Below are 22,222 nucleotides of genomic sequence, written 5' to 3' on the forward strand. Positions count from 1 at the left end.
TATATAAAAACAGCACGTCTTTCGCATCCTGATAGACAATAATTTTCATTAAGAACAATCTACCTTCTTGATATCGGGTAACTGGGATCTATATTATATAAAGACAACACCTATTTCTTAGCATGATCGACTATAATTTTCCTTAAAGACAATCTACCTTGGTTTCGGCCACGTATCCTGCTTTAGGAACCAACGTAAAAGGTAGTCGATATAATATAAAGACATCGGACATCTATCCTGCTCGAGGAACCAATGTAAACGGCGATCTATGTATATAATAATCTACAGACTTGGGTGATAGTATGTAGATCTCCATCACTGCTTCCTTTTGCTGACCGAATATCCTCCTTTTGAGGCAGATTCTTCAGCCTTCCAGCGATCTTGGTTTGTGGACGTATCCTTCCCGAAGAACCAATGAAAACTCGGATATTTATTCTATAGACTATACCTTACCTTAGGGATAATCTACAGACTTCTGCCATAGTTTATTGATCATCACAACTGCTTCTTGTTGTTGACCGAATATCCTTCTTTTTGAATAAAATTCTTTCAGGTCTTCTTAGTATCGGCTGTGGGGTGCGCCTCTTAAGGGTTAACTTATCCTAAATAAGAAGAAGAATACATGATTGATAACATTGATCATCTAACAAAACAGCTGTTTGTAAAACAGTCAATAATACTGACTTAAGGGGGAAGTAAAAGAAAACAAAGAGAGAAAGGAAAATATGAGTTGACATGATTAGATCTTCCTTACAAAAAAAGACAGGAAGATCTGCCCTTTTTGAATTTACCTGTGAAGAAGATTGGATGCGTGGCTCCAACCGACCAGCGAATAACAACAATACCGTTTTTTGAATATAATGAACTTTATTTATAAATGGATACGAAAATATGGATTGATTTAACCTGGTGTGAAGCTAAAATCACAAAACAAAATACCAAATACAAAGTTATTTGAAGAAAATTTGAAGCCTAAAAATATGAGTTAAAATACAATAAAAAGACTTAAGGCTAAAAGATAAAAAGACTTAAGGCTAACATATAAAAAGACAAATCTAGCGATTTTTCGTTCACTTTAGAACCTCGGTTGGGACAAAATGGCGCCCAACGTGGGGCCCGAACCCACGACCCTGAGATTAAGAGTCTCATGCTCTACCGACTGAGCTAGCCGGGCTAAACGCCAGCATACCGGCAACGCCACTCAAAAAGACAAATCTAGCGATTTTTCGTTCACTTTAGAACCTCGGTTGGGACACGGCCACCCATCCTTCTCGAAAGGCCAATGCAAACGTGCATCTATTTTTTAAAAAGACAACGCGCCTTTTTTCGCAAAATGGTAGACTATCCTTTTTGTTAAGGGCAATCTACAGACCTGGATGATCGTTTGTAGGACTCCACCACCTACTTATATTTGCTGACCGAATATCCTTCCTTTTGAGACAAATTGTTTAGCTTTCTTGTTTCGGCGCAGCTTCGCACACTATCAATGAAAAAATTGCAAATATTTATTAAATTCTAATTAAACAGCAAAATCCGCGTCTCCACCAAAAGCTCACAGCTGCACGCGGGGTCTCAGTCGACACAAAGATTGATGCCGATCAAATCGGCAGCTAAGAGATCAAATTCTGCTCATAGGGTTATGCCGGTGCAACCAATGCCGCCGGCTCTCAATAGAAGATTTATAAGAACACCCACGCCAGAAGATGTACCTAAGAGCGTCTTTCACACTCGAGAGGTTGAATTTTTAAGGTGCTTGGAGACCAACCTTTTAAAAGGTGGTTGTGAATGTATTGTTGAATAAGTTACAAACATTACTGATAAGAAGGACATAACGCCCCAGGAAAACATATTACATTGGGACCTCCTCCAACAAATCAACGCAGCTGGGGCTAGGCGGCAACTGCGTTGGCGACGGGGGTTGCTCCGTCGGTTCCTGCTTTGCTGCTCTCGAGCTGGTGTGGTCAGTGGTGGAAGATTCTCTGTGTTCTCTGCAATTTCCAGCAAGTCGTGCAACGCGCGAAAATCGCGTCTCCTGATGCACCAGATCGGTTCCACGCCATGCTAATGACGCACAGAGGGGTGAAATCTCAAAACACGGAGATAATTAAAAAATATTAAATTAAGTTTTTTGTATAATTGTCGTTACATGGTTATAGGGTATAAAATTGCACGTCTCTAACCGAAATGTCAAGAACATATGTTGTTTACTTTTACAGTTACACGTTGTTAAAGTTGAAGAATTTTTAACAATTACAAAATAACATAAAAAAACAGGTAAACATAAATAAAAAAATTAAATTGTCTTGTCCTTAAAGTGTAATATCTTTTTTCTGTGCATCAAAAGTGGTGATTATAAAATGGTAGTTATCTGAATTTTAAATATAATTATAGCAAAAGTAGTTTAGAAACATATTCAAAACTAATTTAAATGTATCCATATTTTCACTATTTTCGAAAAGTATGTAGAGTATTAAAAAGTAGCGCGTGGTAACGCGATAATGATAGTTTTGTATTTTAGTCCTGAGTGTTGTCTTTCGAAACCAACACAAAACTCGTGCCGCTATTGCCGTTATTTTTTTATTGAAGAAATTGTGGAAATATCTATCTATATATATAAATGAGCTTGGTGATAAGTGATTGACTGACTGACTCATCATCAACGCCCAGCCAAAACGGCCTTAAGCTAGGAGCTTGAAATTTTACCAGTGGGTCACTGTTGATGCAAATGTGCGAGATAAGGCCGGGTTTTAGAAAATTCGTCCTGGAACCACAAAAAATAACAACAACAAAAATCCTTATTTTCCATTACTATTACGTACTTATTCACTTAGTTGGCCCTCTGCAAGACATGTGTCAAATTAACAATGCTATAACTTCTTGATACCGTAAACGATCACACATAATTTCAAATTTTGTAGTTTACTTCTAGGCGCACTTATTTTATCGTAAACCACTAAATAATAGAAAGACAAAGACAAACCGATTCTGATTTTGTTTTCACATGTTAAAGTCCAGTTAGAAAAAATGATTACAAACGATGCATTTGTAAAAGTTTTGATTTTCAATTTAAAATTAAAACAAAAATTCTTTCAATAATATGCTGTTTATACTAGAGCTTTTTGGGGGGTTAACCTTCATTATCAGGATTTGTTTGATGTATATGTAATGGAATTGACATTTAAAACCCAGTGGGTTTGTTAAATCCGGTTATATATAAACGTACTATAAATAATGTTGGGTTTGTTGAAAAATGAGTTGCTGTTGAAGACAACATTAGGGGAATAAATTCAGAAATCGGCCAGAAATAACAACAGCTAAAAACTGTATGGACCTGACTTTTGGGTAATAACTAAATGTTTGCAAATCAATGAAAGTGCAATAAAATGGTGCATATGACCACGATTTATTTGCAATTAAGAATATTATCGTATATGGAGATGTACAGTCATAACTATTCAATTTTCAATTTCAAAATCTGTCATTTGAAGAAATGGCTAAATAATTAATGAAATCAATAATAGGTCCCAAACCAGAGACAAAAGATTGGCTCTGTAATTGAAAACGATTTTGGAGCATATGTGTTACATGAAAAAGGCTGAAAAGTATTACATAACAAGTATTCATCACGAAGGGATAGGAAAAAGTTCTCTCCCCGCAAAATATAAAGGAACGAATCAGATTTGCTACAAAGAAGATTTCAAGCCCTTTAAAGTACTTTGATGACGTTATATTTTCTGATGATATTACGACAGAACCCACAAAATATGGCGCAACCCTCTCACATCCCTGGAAAATAAAAATGCAATACATACTGTAAAGTTCGGAGAACTGTAAGTTATGGTAAGGGCATAGACAAATGAAGTGTATAGACAAAGGATTACTCATGTTGAGTGCTGTCAACAGACTCAAACCAAAATACTCAACATTTTTCGAAGTCGATTTTTGAGAAAAATTGCAAGATTTTCTTTTACATCTGAGGATGTCGATTCCGTCAAAAACTGACCCCATACAGTTTTTGTTAGAACAAGATGTTTTTAAAATTGTGTTTTTAATTGAGCTGTTCTGTGAACGAACTCGATGTTAAAAAATGAATCGTATAGACAAAGGATTACTCATACGATTTGTTCCTAGGTTTTACCATTTTTAAGAGAAGGCAAGGTCACAGTTTTAGGTTTTTTGTTAGGTTTTCGCGAGTTTGCTTGAAAACGGCATGTATTCTCAAAATGGGACTAAAAATCTTATAGCTGTGAAAATTTCGTAATTTTTTCCTAGGTTGTACCATTTTTGCGATATATATGTTAAAGTAGGGAAATTGCAGTCATGACATTGTTTCATATGGAGACGATACAGTCAATGAATTGTCCTAATCGGAACATCTATATCTTAAAAATGGTAACACCTACAAAAATATCATAAAGGACAATTTTGTAGAGAATTTTCGATGCTACAACAATTTCTTTATTCCATTTTGATAAGGCGTGAAAACCTAAAAACCCCCAAAAAATGTGAACTTTAACTGTGATTTATTTAAAAAGCGCTTAGGCGATTTTTTTATTCCCAGGTGTAAGCTCCTTTCATTTAATGTTGGCTCAAGAGCACCGCATCATGTTATATGTTGTTAACCGACCCAAACAAAAATACTCAACGTTTTTCGAAAGCAATTTAAAAAAAATTCAATATTTTCATTTATACAATTATCTGAGGATGTAGATTTCGTCAAAAACTAACCACATACAGTTTTTGTTTGAACAAAATCTGATTACAATTGTATTTTTAATTCAGTTGTTCTGTCAACGGATTTCGGAGGAAACATTGAAAAATTATTTAATCGACAACTTCAAAATTGGGTTTTTGGACACTGAAAATTATAAATTATAATATAAACTCTACCAAGACAAGACAGTCTAGACAGACGTAAATCTTATTTACGTAGTACTTGGTTGTTATACAACTATAACGAAGACATCGACACTAAAGTCCAAATATTAACCCCATTGAAAATTTATGGGTTCATCTGAAGACAGAAGTCGGGAATAAGACAGCCCACTAATATGAGAGACTTAATTAAGATCAGTGGCACAAATATCAATAAAATATGACATTTCGAATTGTATTTTTTTAAATCCCATGTAATTGATGCCCAAAGTAGGTATACGTTATATTAAGACCAACTTTTTCTGAAAGTCCCGATACGATAAATGTTATACAAATAAAATTTGTATAACATTTAGATAACTAAAACAGTCAAATGTATACATTTTTCGCAGAATGCTTTCTTCGGACATCCTCAATGTTCATGTGAAAAAGAATGACAAAATTCGACCAACCCTAAGTATGTACATACAAAATGTATATGCAAAGTTTCAACACATGTGTAAAAACATATCGTGTAAAGTATCCATTACATATGTATATAACACATATTTTGCTCTGCAGAAAAATTGCAATTTTCAATACATTTACTATTCAGTGAAAAAAATCTGCGTTTTTGAATAATGGTTATTGAATGATTATAGTATAGTCGATTTCGATTAACGCTGAATATTTTAAGACAAAATAATTAATTAATGACCTGTTTCTCTAAAATGATTCGAAATCAAGTCCGTTCGAATTACTAGCAACCAAACTCCTGTTGTTGCAGAAAATATTTGTTTGGCTGAAAACAAACATGACTCATAAATTTTTATATATTTTTCAAAAAAAAAAAAAAGTTTGGTAGTAGTTTGAACGAATTTGTATATGTATCGTATTAATGAAACTGGACATAAATCTTCTTATGATAAAGTTTGTCGATTTTAGAATTTTTTGTTATACCCTACACCACACTGTGTTAAGGGGTATTATCAATTTGTGCATTTGTATGTAACATGCAAAAGGAAACGAAATAGGTCAATGGTTCCTTTCGATGATCTACATAGCATCACATTCTGAGTCCATTTATACGTTCCCGTCCATCCGTTAATGCACTTTTGTCGCATTTATTATCCTATCCGGGTTAAAATTTATGATGGTCGCAATTTTGACCAAAGGACTATAGCTATTGCTTTTGACGAGAATCAGTTGAGATTTGGATATAGCTCCCATATATTCTCCCGATTCCGTATATTCTATCCACCAAATGTTAAAGGATTACGTAGCTTTAACAACAGTCGTTGAAAATATAGTTTTAAAAATACTACGGCCCACATTTTTTGAAAACAAAATTTTGCCGTTGATAGCTTGTAGCTACTTCTACGCGGCATTAATAAAGCAAAATTAATACAAATTGATTAATCGATTTATGTAGATCTATTTGAAAACCACAGGTATGATTTTTAAAAAGAATATGTGGTAAAACCTTAAACTGTCGTACTTTACTAGATAAAGAATTTGTAAATAGGAACGGGTGAAACTATACTCTGCATTTAAATTTATTAATTTATTATCCTCCTTTATATTGGCGTGAATTCTCCACTAACGAAGTAACGGGCACTTGCTAGTAAACATAATAAATTTTGTACTAGTTATTGGAGCCATGATTGTTATTTTTATATGGTACATATTTGTTTTTAGCGTTGTGTTATTTGTTTTTACTCTACGTACGACAGGCTATTATCGATCGTCAGGGTGATATTGTTCATGGAAATTTACGGTAATTTCTTTTCAGAAAGTACTCCTTTTTATGTACATAGAACCACTGAATATACTTTTCACACACTAAGAAATATATTTTACTGTATACTTATTAGCGTACTAGTATAATAAACTGTTTAACCATAATTTTACGATATCTATTCCAAAATTTGTAAAAATTCTCCTAGAGGAATGAGTAAGATCTTCAAAATATGTTAAATTTGACTGCTCCTGTGTATGGAAGTTATTTCAAAGCATATATTCTATATGCGGACGACGTTTCGTAAAAATAATTTTAATACCTTCAAAATGCACGATTTACAATTTAAGCAACTTTAGTTTTAATATATAGCTAAAATGTTCAAAAATCCAAAATTTTACTGTAGCTTCACATAGGGGCTATGCGAAAACATTGACCTTTATTGAAAAATTTTCACACGAAAATTATAAATCCTAATTTGCAGAAAAATATACTAAATACCCTTATATGGCAGCTACATTATAAGATTGGTCTAACTTTATAATTCATTGCCAAATATTAGCTTATACCCCGGCTACACTTAACCGGATTAACCCAGTGGGTTAGGATTGCAAATGTCAATTCCATAGCGCAAACGTCAAATAAGTCCTCTCGAAGTGGGTTAACCCGGTAAAAAACTCTAGTGTAACCGTACTATTAAGCAATAATTGAAAATATTAGAAGAATTTTGCATAATCAAATAAGAAATGTAGACAAAACCGTAAAAACACTTCATATATTTATGGTACCCATTTATGAGGGCTTCGAAAATACCTCTCCAATCCTGTTTTATTCATTGAGGTGTAAACATTCCAAAAATAATTGGTAATTTGAATTTCGGAAGCTTTTAGGGTGATAGTGGTTTCTTTTAGGGTGGTATTAAATCATGCTTGAAAGTGCACAGAAATTTAGCACTGAATATTTTGTTGAATTTCAATCGACAACTTACAACGCGTTTTTTCGCGAAAAACTTTTTGCGATGTGACACTTTTTGTGTCAATGAGCGACATGTATGCGTTTTGTTTACACAATTTATGTTCACTTTCAGAAAAAATGTCGCAAAAACGTACGTTGGATCTTCCATTAACCAAGAAGGTAGTAAAAAGTCCTGTGAAGGCGTATATCGATTCCAACGGAAAAGAAACATTATTACAAAAAATAAATCCAGTAAAAAGGAAGACAATGAAATGTGTGCAGGGGGATAAATTAGATTTCGAGTATGAGCCGAGACGATTTCCCCGAAGAATGCACAGTCCGGCAAATCGTCCACAGGTAATATACTCACCTCTTTTTTAATAATTGCAATTAAAGTGTATCCTCCTTTACTTTACACAATTTGTTTACACAATTTATGTTCACTTTCAGAAAAAATGTCGCAAAAACATACGTTGGATCTTCCATTAACAAAGAAGATAGTAAAAAGTCCTGTGAATGCGTATATCGATTCCAGCGGAAAAGCAACATTATTGCAAAAAATAAAACCTGTTAGAAGAAAGACAATGAAATGTTGTGTGCAGGGGAATTAATTAGATTTCGAGTATGAGCCGAGACGATTTCCCCGAAGAATGCACAGTCTGGCAAATCGTCCACAGGTAATATACTCACCTCTTTTTTAATAATTGCAATTAAAGTGTATCCTCCTTTACTTCAGATAAAGGTGGTAAATAGATCTCAAAACTAAATGTAACAAGTACAAAAAGTATCAGTCGGATTGGCCGACAGAGATATACCCTCAGCCTGTGTATATTAAAAATTTTTTTTTTCCAAAAAACGTATGTATTTAGAGGATTTTAAAAATTTTGAACGTACGAATCGACAAAAATGTTGATTAGATTAGAGATCATAAGCTTTGCGGGGGAATTACTTAAAAGAATGGGTCGACATTGACTATTATGGAAGTCGATCTCCAGCCACTACATATGGTGCCATAGGGGGGTTTTACTCCCTTCGGGCTGTCTGCTTAAGAAGTGTGGTTTTGCCCCTGAAACAACTTTTAGCATCATAATTGAGGCAGCGAATGCAAGTTGCTTCAACAAAAATAAAAGTAATTCGATAGCAGGTCTTAAAGTGAACTTATCCGAAATTTTGTTTGGGAGGTACTGGATGAAGTGGACAAATATAGTCCATATTTGAACCTGATCTATATCTGGTAGATATATTAAGATGTGTAAAGTATGGACCATTTCGGCCACTCCCTTCAAAAGTTACGAACAATTTTTCCAAACATTTTTGAAATATTGTGGGGGAGGTACCTGAAGGAGTGGACCGATATGGCTTTTGTTCGAACTTAAACTATGTTTGGACAAAATATTACAAAGGCCAAATTTTGGACCCAATCAGCAGATCCGTTGGAGAGTTATCTTGCGCTCCAACCACCTCACACGGTGTCATAGGGGTTTTGTGAAACTTTCAGGCCATTTTCTCAAGAAGTATGCCCCTGATGAAACTTGTACCGTCGTATAGAGGGCAGTGAATACAAGTTGCTAAAACAAAAATCAAAGCGATTCGAGAGCAGGTCCTAAACTGAACTTTTCCGAAATTTTGTGTGGGAGGTGCCCGACGGAATAGACCTATTGAGTCCATATTGGAACCTCATCTATGTCTGGTACATATTTCACGATGGGCAAAGTATGAACCAAATCGGTTACCCCCTTCAAGAGTTATCGTGCGCACAAATTTTCCGAACTTTTGTGGGGGAGGTACCGGAAGGAGTGGACCGATATAGCCCATCTTCGAACTTAAACTAAGTTTGGGCAAAATATTACGAAAGCCAAAAATTTAACCGAATCGGTTCATTTTTTCGAGAGTTATCGTGCGCTCCAGGCAGCAGGACTGACAGAGAGACGGACGGACATGGCTAGATCGTCTCCAAATTGTCTGAAACACATTTCGTCCAAACATACTTGGGGTCTAAAACCATTATTTCGATGAGGCACATTTTCATCGTATCAAAGTGTATATACCCTCCTTAGCCTAAAGGCTGAGGGTATAAAAACTTGACGAAGAAATTATTTGTAAGTATTACTTTGTGTAAAGAATTATTAATTTTAATTTCGTTAGCTTTTAGGGTGATAGTGGTTTCTTCCGAGGAGGAACAAAGGTATAAACTTTTCTCGGCTTTTAAAACGAACGCTGATTATTTTTAGTCGATTGGCTGTAATCTTCGTTTTCTTAAGTCAACTAGTACTTACCGTGACGGAGTAATAATATAACACTGATGGTTGTTTGGTCTAACGTGTTTATTGGTTAAAGTATGTTGAAGAAGAGAACGAACAAAAAGTGTCGAAGTGATCACTGACCATTAAATTGGTGGTTGATCGTAAATAGTAGATAAAATTCTATGATTTTTGTTTGCCCTCTTTAGCTCAAGTTTTGAAAACTTAGAGATGGGAGGGTGACTTAAACAAATATTAAGATTAGACCACCCAAATGATTCCCTGAATTAATCTCCGTTTTTTTGGTATCTCACCCCACCGTGTGACAATTTGCATCGTGCGACCAATTTTTTCATAAAAATATGTAAAATATTTTATATTGATTTTCGAGTCTCCTCAAATGATAGTGCGTTTTGTTTGTTCCGTTCCTTAGAATTTAAATTTGTCAATATTTGTACACTAAATGCGTCAGGTCACAGAAACCAGCCGGAATATCGGTTGACAATTAAATTTACTTGGTTTTTACAATTCTTCGATAACTGGTGTAATAGATATGTATTGGACCTATTACACAAATAGATTTAAATTTAAAACCCACATTTATGGTCCATTCGATGAAATAGTTTTACCAGTTCATTGTTGTGGCTAAAAAACGTATCATAAAAAAGTGTGAACATCGGTTCACATTTCGATATAGTTATTATATAGGGCCCAAAATCGGCTTATCGGGCCTATATCAAAATCCGATCTGTTTTTCACAATTTTTGTATTCGTTTTTTTTTTCTTGCCACAACAATGAACTGGTAGCAATATTCATCGATGGGACCATAAAACATTAAATCATGCTTGAAAGTGCACCGAAATTTAGCACTGAATATTTTGTTGAATTTCAATCGACAACTTACAACGCGTTTTTCGCGAAAAAGCTTTTTGAGATGTGACACTTTTTGAGTCAATGAGCGACATTTATGCATTTTGTTTACACAATTTATGTTCACTTTCAGAAAAAATGTTCCATTAACAAAGAAGGTAGTAAAAAGTCCTGTGAAGGCGTATATCGATTCCAGCGGAAAAGAAACATTATTACAAAGGAAGACAATGAAATGTTGTGTGCAAGGGAATAAATTAGATTTCGAGTATGAGCTGAGACGATTTCCCCGAAGAATGCACAGTCTGGCAAATCGTCCACAGATAATATACTCACCTCTTTTTTAATAATTGCAATTAAAGTGTATCCTCCTTTAATTCCGATAGAGGTGGTAAATAGATCTCAAAACTAAATGTAAAAACTTGACGAAGAAATTATTTGTAAGTATTACTTTGTGAAAAGAACTGGTAATTTGAATTTCGGTAGCTTTTAGGGTGATAGTGGTTTCTTCCGAGGAGGAACAAAGGTATAAACTTTTCTCGGCTTTTAAAACGAAGGCTGATTATTTTTAGTCGATTGGCTGTAATCTTCGTTTTCTTAAGTCAACTAGTACTTACCGTGACGGAGTAATAATATAACACTGATGGTTGTTTGGTCTAACGTGTTTATTGGTTGAAGTATGTTGAAGAAGAGAGCGAACAAAAAGTGTCGAAGTGATCACTGACCATTGAATTGGTGGTTGATCGTAAATAGTAGATAAAATTCTATGATTTTAGTTTGCCCTCTGTAGCTCAAGTTTTGAAAATTCAGAGATGGGAGGGTGACATAAACAAATATTAACATTATACCACCCAAATGCTTCCCTGAATTAATCTCCGTTTGTTTTTTGGGATCTCACCCCACCGCGTGACAATTTGCATCGTGCGACCAATTTTTCATAAAAATATGTAAAGTATTTTATATTGATTTTCGAGTCTCGTCAAAGGACTCGAACGTACTTTTATTCCGTTCCTTACAATTTAAATTTGTCAATATTTGTACACTAAATGCGTCAGGTCACAGAAACCCGCCGGAATATTGGTTGACAATTAAATTTACTTGGTTTTTACAATTCTTCGATTCAATAGATATGTGTTGGACCTATTACACAAATAGATTTAAATTTAAAACCCACATTTATGGTCCATTCGATGAAATAGTTTTACCAGTTCATTGTTGTGGCTAAAAAACGTATCATAAAAAAGTGTGAACATCGGATCACATTTCGATATAGTTATTATATAGGGCCCAAAATCGGCTTATCGGGGCTATATCAAAATCCGATCTGTTTTTCACAATTTTTGTATTCGTTTTTTTTTTCTTGCCACAACAATGAACTGGTAGCAATATTCATCGATGGGACCATAAAACATTAAATCATGCTTGAAAGTGCACCGAAATTTAGCACTGAATATTTTGTTGAATTTCAATCGACAACTTACAACGCGTTTTTCGCGAAAAAGCTTTTTGAGATGTGACACTTTTAGAGTCAATGAGCGACATGTATGCATTTTGTTTACACAATTTATGTTCACTTTCAGAAAAAATGTCGCAAAAACATACGTTAGATCTTCCATAAATAAATCCAGTAAAAAGGAAGACAATGAAATGTTGTGTGCAGGGGAATAAATTAGATTTCGAGTATGAGCCGAGACGATTTCCCCGAAGAATACACAGTCTGGCAAATCGTCCACAGATAATATACTCATCTCTTTTTTAATAATTGCAATTAAAGTGTATCCTCCTTTACTTCCGATAAGGGTGGTAAATAGATCTCAAAACTAAATGTAAAAACTTGACGAAGAAGTTATTTGTAAGTATTACTTTGTGAAAAGATTTGGTAATTTGAATTTCGGTAGCTTTTAGGGTGATAGTGGTTTCTTCCGAGGAGGAACAAAGGTATAAACTTTTCTCGGCTTTTAAAACGAACGCTGATTATTTTTAGTCGATTGGCTGTAATCTTCGTTTTCTTAAGTCAACTAGTACTTACCGTGACGGAGTAATAATATAACACTGATGGTTGTTTGGTCTAACGTGTTTATTGGTTGAAGTATGTTGAAGAAGAGAGCGAACAAAAAGTGTCGAAGTGATCACTGACCATTGAATTGGTGGTTGATTGTAAATAGTAGATAAAATTCTATGATTTTTGTTTGCCCTATGTAGCTCAAGTTTTGAAAATTCATAGATGGGAGGGTGACATAAACATCACCACCCCCCATTGCAGTATTGCAACATGGAAATTAAGATACATTGTTCTTACAACTTGTTGATAATAAATCGATATTCGAATTAAACTTAAATACTTATAGTTATTATAATTCATATATGTATAATATGTTGTAGTAATCCAAATTCAAAAAATATATACATATAATATTGTAAAGGTAAAATATAAGAAGATGTAGTTTGTTATAATTAGCCAATACAACATCCTGATAGGGCTGGCAAACCATCGATATTCCCAACATTAGATATTTTCGATATAATGTTTTAAAATATCGATTGCTATCGATATTATCGTTAAGTTGTCATCGCCATTAATTTGGAGGTGCAAATGGCGGAAATGTCAATGATTTTCTTGAAATTATGCAAAAGTAGTTCACAGAAATGTAAAGAAGAATAAACACCTGCCTTTATTTTATAAAAAAATGTAAAAAATACATTTTATTTTACCGAAAAATGTGTACGTGTGACTACGGACTTACTTTCTTACACACACATAACCGAAAAGCAGCGAAATTTCTATTTATTTCAATGGATTTGGGATTGTACTGAGCAAAAAAGTTAACTAGACCATATGTCTACGGTGAAAATCGAGCCCCCGGATTTTGACTTGAAGTTATCTTTCAAGGATTTTTGGATATTTTGGCATATAAGAACCAAACCACTGAGATTTTCGATCCAACACGAAGACAACAATTGTAGCCAAGACAATAATAAATAACTCTCTAGTACATCGCAAAAGCATTGGAACGCTCCTTCAGGTAGTTATGACCTCGAGAAGGTGCACATTTTTCGGAAAATATCGACAAATGACACTGTGCTACAAAATGGGACTCAAAGTCAGTGGGTGGAAAATTCCTTTTGGAGATGAAAGCCCTTAGTGAGTGTACTAAGAACCCAAAAGGAAATATTCACCATAGGTCAAGTTTCCGTGATATCGCGTGATTAATGGTTTAATTTTGGCCCCTTAATTTGTGAGAAAATAGCTTCATATCTCTCTAAAGCGTTATTGTAGCTTCATTTTGACATTATTATTAAATCATTATTAAAAAAACAGCTTTCTTAAACCGATTTTGATGTAAAATATAGGTCAGATAGGTCAAACTTCTGAGTTATGGCGAGATGAATTTATGTTATGTTGTTTTTTTTATCATGCACTTTCATCGCCAAAAAGAATTTTTCAACCAGTGATATTTTACATCAAAATCGGTTTAAGAAAGCTGTTTTTTTCTAGCTACGGAACCAACAAAGTTGTAAAAGGACCATGAAAACGGGGAAATATCGATTAGTCATCAATGAGAACCGTACCTAAAATCTTCTGAACAACATTTTTGTAGAATATTTGGATGCTGTAAAATCTCGTCTTGTGTTACTTTTACTACGGTTCAAAAAATAAAGGACGAAAAGGACATGAAAGGAATTGAGTTAGAGGGATGAAATATTCTACAAAAAGATTCACCATTCGATTTGACCGAAGAAATGTAATGTCAAAATGAAGCTACAATAACGCTTTAGAGAGATATGAAGCTATTTTCTCACAAATTAAGGGGCCAAAATTAAACCATTAATCACGCGATATCTCGGAAACTTGACCTATGGTGAATATTTCCTTTTGGGTTCTTAGTACACTCACCAAGGGCTTTCATCTCCAAAAGGAATTTTCCACCCACTGACTTTGAGTCCCATTTTCTAGCACAGTGTCATTTATCGATATTTTCCGAAAAATGTGCACCTTCTCGAGGCCATAACTACCTGAAGGAGCGTTCTAATGCTTTTGCGATGTACTAGAGAGTTATTTATTATTGTCTTGGCTACAATTGTTGTCTTTGTGTTGGATCAAAAATCTCAGTGGTTTGGTTCTTATATGCCAAAATATCCAAAAATCCTTGAAAAATAACTTCAAGTCAAAATCCGGGGGCTCGATTTTCACCGTAGACATATGGTCTAGTTGACTTTTTTGCTCAGTACAATCCCAAGAATCAGAAACTCCAGGCGCCCGATAACACTTTTTTCCTTCCATACAAATCGCCCCGGCCTAATCCTGATAGCATCCAACCGAAAATGGTATTAATAGCCACCGGGAAATTACCATCGCTAGGTAAAAGAGCAGTAGTGCGATTCTGTAACTCTTTACCGATGGAATTAACGACAAATGTCGATGGTTAACGATATTTGTCGGTATGTGCTATTCTGTATACAAATTTTACCGATTTTTATGTCGGTACTTATCGAAAATCATCGGTCAGTTACCGACGAAAAAAAGGAGTCGATAAGTCTACCGATATAAAAGAATTTTCATATTTTAAACAAAAAAATCAATGAAAATCATTTTTTTAGAAACGTTTTTGGAATATATTTCATGGCAAATAAAAACATAAGCTGAGATACATTTCTTTAGGCATAAAAAAGAAAATTCTGCGGCATATGGAGGATCCTTTCAATAATAGGAAGCTTATGAAAAATTAGAAATGGATACATTTTATAAAATAATGTATGAAATTGCGGGAAAAATCTCTGAGAAAATAATATCTATTTTCAGAACGAACATAATATTTTAAAGGATATATTCCGTAACAGTTGCTACCCATATAAAAATGTATTGGTGGTTTCGATTAGCATCAACATTAAAAGAAAGAAGAATATCACCATGGTCGTCCAATTCCCTGATAATACGTAATTCTGATATGACAGATCAATATACACAATTTAAATATTAATTTTCAAAATATACATATTAAATGTTGGGATTTTAAATCTTCCGGATTTGACAATTAAAATACCCCGGAATTAAAAAAATAAAGTATAGTTATATGTATGTAAACGTAGTTTTAACTAAGATTTTTAATATTTAATAAACCCACTGGATTTTAAATGTCAATTCCATGGCTTATATTTCAAATAAATCATGTCCTAAAGTTGAATTTTTCTACATGTAATTTGAAACATACTTATTTTATATACAATAGTGATTTAAATAATTTCATTAGAAATTTGAATTATGTTAACTTTGAATGAGCATTATTTCGATTAAGGTGTGATTTACCCTATTTCTCGTAAAAAACAAGAAACGTTTAAAAGTTAGAATAATTTATATACTTCGTATACTCTTTTCATTTTTGAAATGACGTGTATCTTCTTTTAAATTCCGTCATTCTACCGATATTCGTCGCTAACATTTTTGTATCGATAACATTGAGTTACAGAATAGCACTTTCGGTAATTCAGCCGACAATTTTCGTTAATTATCAATATCGGTTCGGTAGAAAAAAGGTTACAGAATCCCACTACAGTACTGCGATTCCGTAACTAATTAACGACAGAATTAACGACGAATGTCGATAGTAAACGATAATTTTCGGTATGTGCTATTCTGTAACCAGTTTTAACGATTTTTGTCGGTAAATTTTGTCGTTAATTACCGAAAATTATTGTTAAGTTAACAACCAAAAAAAGTAGTCTTTAAGTCTTAACGACAGTACATTATTGCTGTATTTTGATGAGTTGTTTTAACAACGGTGTATTTATATGAACATATGTATATGAAGATAATAAAGAGGGCACACAAGGTAAATTCCACCCTATTGAAAAAATCTTCTTAAGGCATTTACATAAGTGCTAACTATGCAAGATAACAGGGGGCAGCTTCGTCACAGTTGTGATTACCCCAGCGCCGATTTTATAGAAACTGCATAAATGTGAAAGTTGTAGATCTTCGATTAACTCGTAACATTCCCTTGGACGATCTTTATGTAGTATCAATTAAATCGGCGCTGACGAAAGCGCAACAGTGGCGAAGCTGCCCCATGTTATCTTACATAGTTAACACTTATGTGAATGCCTTCAGATGATTTGTCTCAATAAGGCTGCGCTAACCTTTGTTTTAATTATTAAAGAGGAAAAACGTTAGCAAATGCATCAAAAGAACCCGAGTGTGGTACTGCTATGTAAGACCTATACCAATGTCCTTAATACTATCTGTCTAGGAAGCTTCCATTGGCTTCAATGCCGTACTGAGGGCTTAAGTCCTAGAAGTACATACACACGCTAGAAGTACACCCTATTGTTACGCATTGTTGGGATACTTGCAAATATGTACTTATTTAGCACATTTCATCAAAAAGCAGACCTTTTTGTCTCCCTTACGCTTTTTACGTCCTGTATTTGCGAAAAATAATATGTTTAATTAAAAAATACATTAATAAATATTCAAATATAATATTTGACAATTTGTCTTTCCATCGATATTCGTCGGTAGTGCTAACGATTTCTACAATCGGTAACATAAAGTTACAGAATAGCACATTCGTTAACTCAACCGAATATTTTCGTTAACTACCAATGTCGGTTGGTTATTTAAAAAAGTTACAGAATCGCACTACGGGTAAAATAACACGTCCATACAAATCCGATCCCAAAACAATAGCAAAAGGTAAAGATTTGAAAAATTGTGGATCAGCTAGCGCAATATTCGAGAATTTGAGCGCTATGGAAGGATCTAGACTCCGGCTGGGGGTATCCATAGAAATATGATTGTTGACACGCATTGTTGTTTCTAAAAGTGTATTGGAGGATTGTCGAGAGGCAATGGTTATTCCACAGATAACTTCATCCCCAAGAGTGGTTGTACAAAGCCCCAAAACGTCTACTAGCTTCTTCGATATTTCGCTTATCGTAGTGCATGGATCAATAACAACCCTTACTTGATGTTTTTTAGTCTTATTTACAAGAAAAATCTGAACCGATTTCAATATGCACAAATAAATAAATATGTCGAAGTCAAAAAAAAAATTACACTATTTTAAATATTTTAAGATATTCCTATGGTTTTATGATTGCATTCTCTTTCTTAAGTTTCGGTCATTAAACTACGTTGGTCTTACCGAAATGAATCGTACTTATATCATCTCGATGTGGGTTATAGCCTATTCCTGAAGTTTACTGACGACGGCCTCCAATTTGATATGTAAATGATATGCTCAAAAATATATGTGACTATCATTGAATTTAACATTCATATGTATATTAAAACCGATTTATGATTTTGCAAAGTGTTCTAAAAACAAGAAAAAATTGGTGAATGTCGTCATACATCGTCAGCAATAAAAGTCTAAATCAATGTTTAGATCTTTATTAAATAACAAATTTTTGCTAACATGAACTTCCAAAATGTTGGTCCGGTGGGCCCCCCGAAATGAGATTCTGGCTACGTCCCTGCCCACAGGTAGTGGAGTAGGGTGCCACATGGTCGGCCCTGTCCGACTATAACCCTCTCTTATTTGGTTTTTAAAACGTTCGTTAGACCGACCAAAACAAAAAAAAAAACATTTTAATTGATTGAAACTCCTACCCCTAAATGTTTTCCATTTGAACCAAAAACCTTATATATGTAACGACGATTAGTTAAGTTAACCTGTGCCACCCAGGCGATCTTTGTATGGGGCCAAAGATGCATTTTCACGAAAATTCTCTGAAACCCACATTTATGGTCCATTCGATGAAATATTTTTACCAGTTCATTGTTGTGGCTAAAAAACGTATCCTAAAAAATTGTGAACATCGGATCACATTTCGATATAGTTATTATATAGAGCCCAAAATCGGCTTATCGGGACTATATCAAAATCCGATCTGTTTTTCACAATTTTTATATTCGTTTTGTTTTTTGCCACAACAATGAACTGGTAGAAATTTTCGTCGATGGGACCATAAAACATTAAATCATGCTTGAAAGTGCACAGAAATGTAGCACTGAATATTTTGTTGAATTTCAATCGACAACTTGCAACGCGTTTTTCGCGAAAAACTTTTTGAAATGTGACACTTTTTGAGTCAATGAGCGACATGTATTCATTTTGTTTACACAATTTATATTCACTTTCAGAAAAAATGTCGCAAAAACATACGTTGGATCTTCCATTAACAAAGAAGATTTTAAAAAGTCCTATGAAGGCGTATATCGATTCCAGCGGAAAAGCAACATTATTACAAAAAATAAATCCAGTAAAAAGGAAGACAATGAAATAAATTACATTTCGAGTATGAGCCGACACGATTTTCCCGAAGAATACACAGTCCGGCATATCGTCCACAGGTAATATACTAACCTCTTTTTTAATAATTGCAATTAAAGTGTATCTTCCTTTAGTTCAGATACAAAAGGTAAATAGCTATCAAAAATAAATGGTAAAATGTCGCAAAAACATACGTTGGATCTTCCATTAACACAGAAGACTGTAAAAAGTCCTGTGAAGGCGTATATCGATTCCAGCGGAAAAGCAACATTATTACAAAAAAATAAATCCAGTAAAAAGGAAGACAATGAAATGTTGTGTGCAGGGGGATAAATTAGATTTCGACTATGAGCCGAGACGATTTCCCCGAAGAATGCACAGTCCGGCAAATCGTCCACAGGTAATATACTCACCTCTTTTTTAATAATTGCAATTAAAGCGTATCCTCCTTTACTTCAGATAAAAGTGGTAAATAGCTCTCAAAAACCTTATATATGAAACGACGATTGGTTAAGATTAACCCGTGCCACCCAGGCGATCTTTGTTTCCATAGTAATTTGTATGGGGCCAAAGATGCACTTTCACGAAAATTCTCTAAAACCCACATTTATGGTCCATTCGATGAAATATTTTTACCAGTTCATTGTTGTGGCTAAAAAACGTATCCTAAAAAAGTGTGAACATCGGATCACATTTCGATATAGTTATTATATAGGGCCCAAAATCGGCTTATCGGGGCTATATCAAAATCCGATCTGTATTCGTTTTTTTTTTTTGCCACAACAATGAACTGGTAGAAATTTTCATCGATGGGACCATAAAACATTAAATCATGCTTGAAAGTGCACAGAAATTTAGCAATGAATATTTTGTTGAATTTCAATCGACAACTTACAACGCGTTTTTCGCGAAAAAAACTTTTTGCGATGTGACACTTTTTGAGTCAATGAGCGACATGTATGCATTTTGTTTACAAAATTTATGTTCACTTTCAGAAAAAATGTCGCAAAAACATACGTTGGATCTTCCATTAACAAAGTAGATACTAAAAAGTCCTGTGAAGCCGTATATCGATTCCAGTGGAAAAGCAACATTATTGCAAAAAATAACACCTGTAAGAAGAAAGACAATGAAATGTTGTGTGCAGGGGAATAAATTAGATTTCGAGTATGAGCCGAGACGATTTCCCCGAAGAATACACAGTCTGGCAAATCGTCCACAGATAATATACTCACCTCTTTTTTAATAATTGCAATTAAAGTGTATCCTTCTTTACTTCCGATAAAGGTGGTAAATAGATCTCAAAACTAAATGTAAAAACTTGAGGAAGAAATTATTTGTAAGTATAACTTTGTGAAAAGAATTATTAATTTGAATTTCGGTAGCTTTTAGGTATATGATTTCGAGTATGAGCCGAGACGATTTCCCCGAAGAAAGCACAGTCTGGCAAATCGTCCACAGATAATATACTCACCTCTTTTTTAATAATTGCAATTAAAGTGTATCCTTCTTTACTTCCGATAAAGGTGGTAAATAGATCTCAAAACTAAATGTAAAAACTTGAGGAAGAAATTATTTGTAAGTATTACTTTGTGAAAAGAATTATTAATTTGAATTTCGGTAGCTTTTAGGGTGACAGTGGTTTCTTCCGAGGAGGAACAAAGGTATAAACTTTTCTCGGCTTTTAAAACGAACGCTGATTATTTTTAGTCGATTGGCTGTAATCTTCGTTTTCTTAAGTCAACTAGTACTTACCGTGACGGAGTAATAATATAACACTGACGGTTGTTTGGTCTAACGTGTTTATTGGTTGAAGTAGGTTGAAGAAGAGAGCGAACAAAAAGTGTCGAAGTGATCACTGACCATTGAATTGGTGGTTGATCGTAAATAGTAGATAAAATTCTATGATTTCTGTTTGCCCACTGTAGTTCAAGTTTTGAAAATTCAGAGATGGGAGGGTGACATAAACAAATATTAACATTATACCACCCAAATGCTTCCCTGAATTAATCTCCGTTTTTTTGGGATCTCACCCCACCGTGTGACAATTTGCATCGTGCGACCAATTTTTTCATAAAAATATGTAAAATATTTTATATTGATTTTCGAGTCTCGTCAAAGGATTGTACGTTTTGTTTGTTCCGTTCCTTAGAATTTAAATTTGTCAATATTTGTACACTAAATGCGTCGTGTCACAGTAACCAGCCGGAATATTGGTTGACAATTAAATTTACTTGGTTTTTACAATTCTTCGATAATTGGTGTAATAGATATGTATTGGACCTATTACACAAATACATTTAAATTTAAAACCCATATTTATGGTCCATTCGATGAAATACTTTTACCATGTGGCTAAATAACGTATCCTAAAAAATTGTGAACATCGGATCACATTTCGATATAGTTATTATTAGACATCGGATTTTTGCATATTTTTGAAATTTCAACAGATTGTAACTTCGTTATTATATAGATTCATATCATTCCAATGATACAAATTCGATGTGTAGCGGACTGCTATTTTATTAATATTCATTTATATAATGATTTATTTATGTTACGATTATTGTCTTTAAATGAGATCAAATCATTTTATATTTTACTCCAACTAACTTTTTCTTTTGAGTGTTTGTATTTTGTTTTATTACTTTCAATCAATAACTCAAGAGAATCAATGAGAATTATGTTTGTAATGAATGAGTTTAATAATTACATTTGAGTGACAGGTTATTATCACGTGTGCTCTCGCATAACGTTATTTTTGAGATTAATTGTAATGCGTGTATTATCGATTTCTCTTTATTTTAAAGCTCTACTTTATTGTTTGCCTTATTTTGAGTAACTTGTATGCTTGACTATTTTTACTTGTGACATTTGTTTTTGTGATTATTTCGTTTAACTCAATCACTCTCAATTTTGTTTGGAATCATGTGTTATGATCTCTATTTTGTTCTCTATATAAGGCGACGCATAATCAGAATTTTGTCATTCTTGTGATTGCTTTTGAAAATAAAGTATCAAAACCAAGAACAACCCCGTCTTTTATTAAAAAAATATAAAATAATATTGTGTGGACGAAATTGGACATAATTGTCTGTTTCGACCCTCAATAATAAATACATACTTACACAAAGTGGATAAATACGTTATTGGACGGAAACGTCTGTTTCGTTATATTCACCTGTGCAATAATATTTAAATAAATTATAATAAATGACAAAACCCCCAAATATTAGGATTAGTGGTCTCACCACGAACCCTACAAGTGGCGCCCAACGAAAAATAATACATA

General features: G+C 33.9%; 1 non-coding gene across 1 annotated transcript; it reads right to left on the bottom strand.

Moving 5' to 3' along the window:
* Positions 1-1,101: 1,101 nt before the first annotated feature.
* On the bottom strand, positions 1,102-1,174 carry TRNAK-CUU (transfer RNA lysine (anticodon CUU)). Its single transcript has one exon. It is a non-coding gene; the product is annotated as a tRNA-Lys (tRNA).
* Positions 1,175-22,222: the final 21,048 nt, after the last annotated feature.

Source organism: Musca autumnalis, unplaced genomic scaffold (assembly GCF_047663935.1).
Source record: "Musca autumnalis isolate F117 unplaced genomic scaffold, ASM4766393v1 scaffold_3, whole genome shotgun sequence".
Classification (NCBI taxonomy): Eukaryota; Metazoa; Arthropoda; class Insecta; order Diptera; family Muscidae; genus Musca; species Musca autumnalis.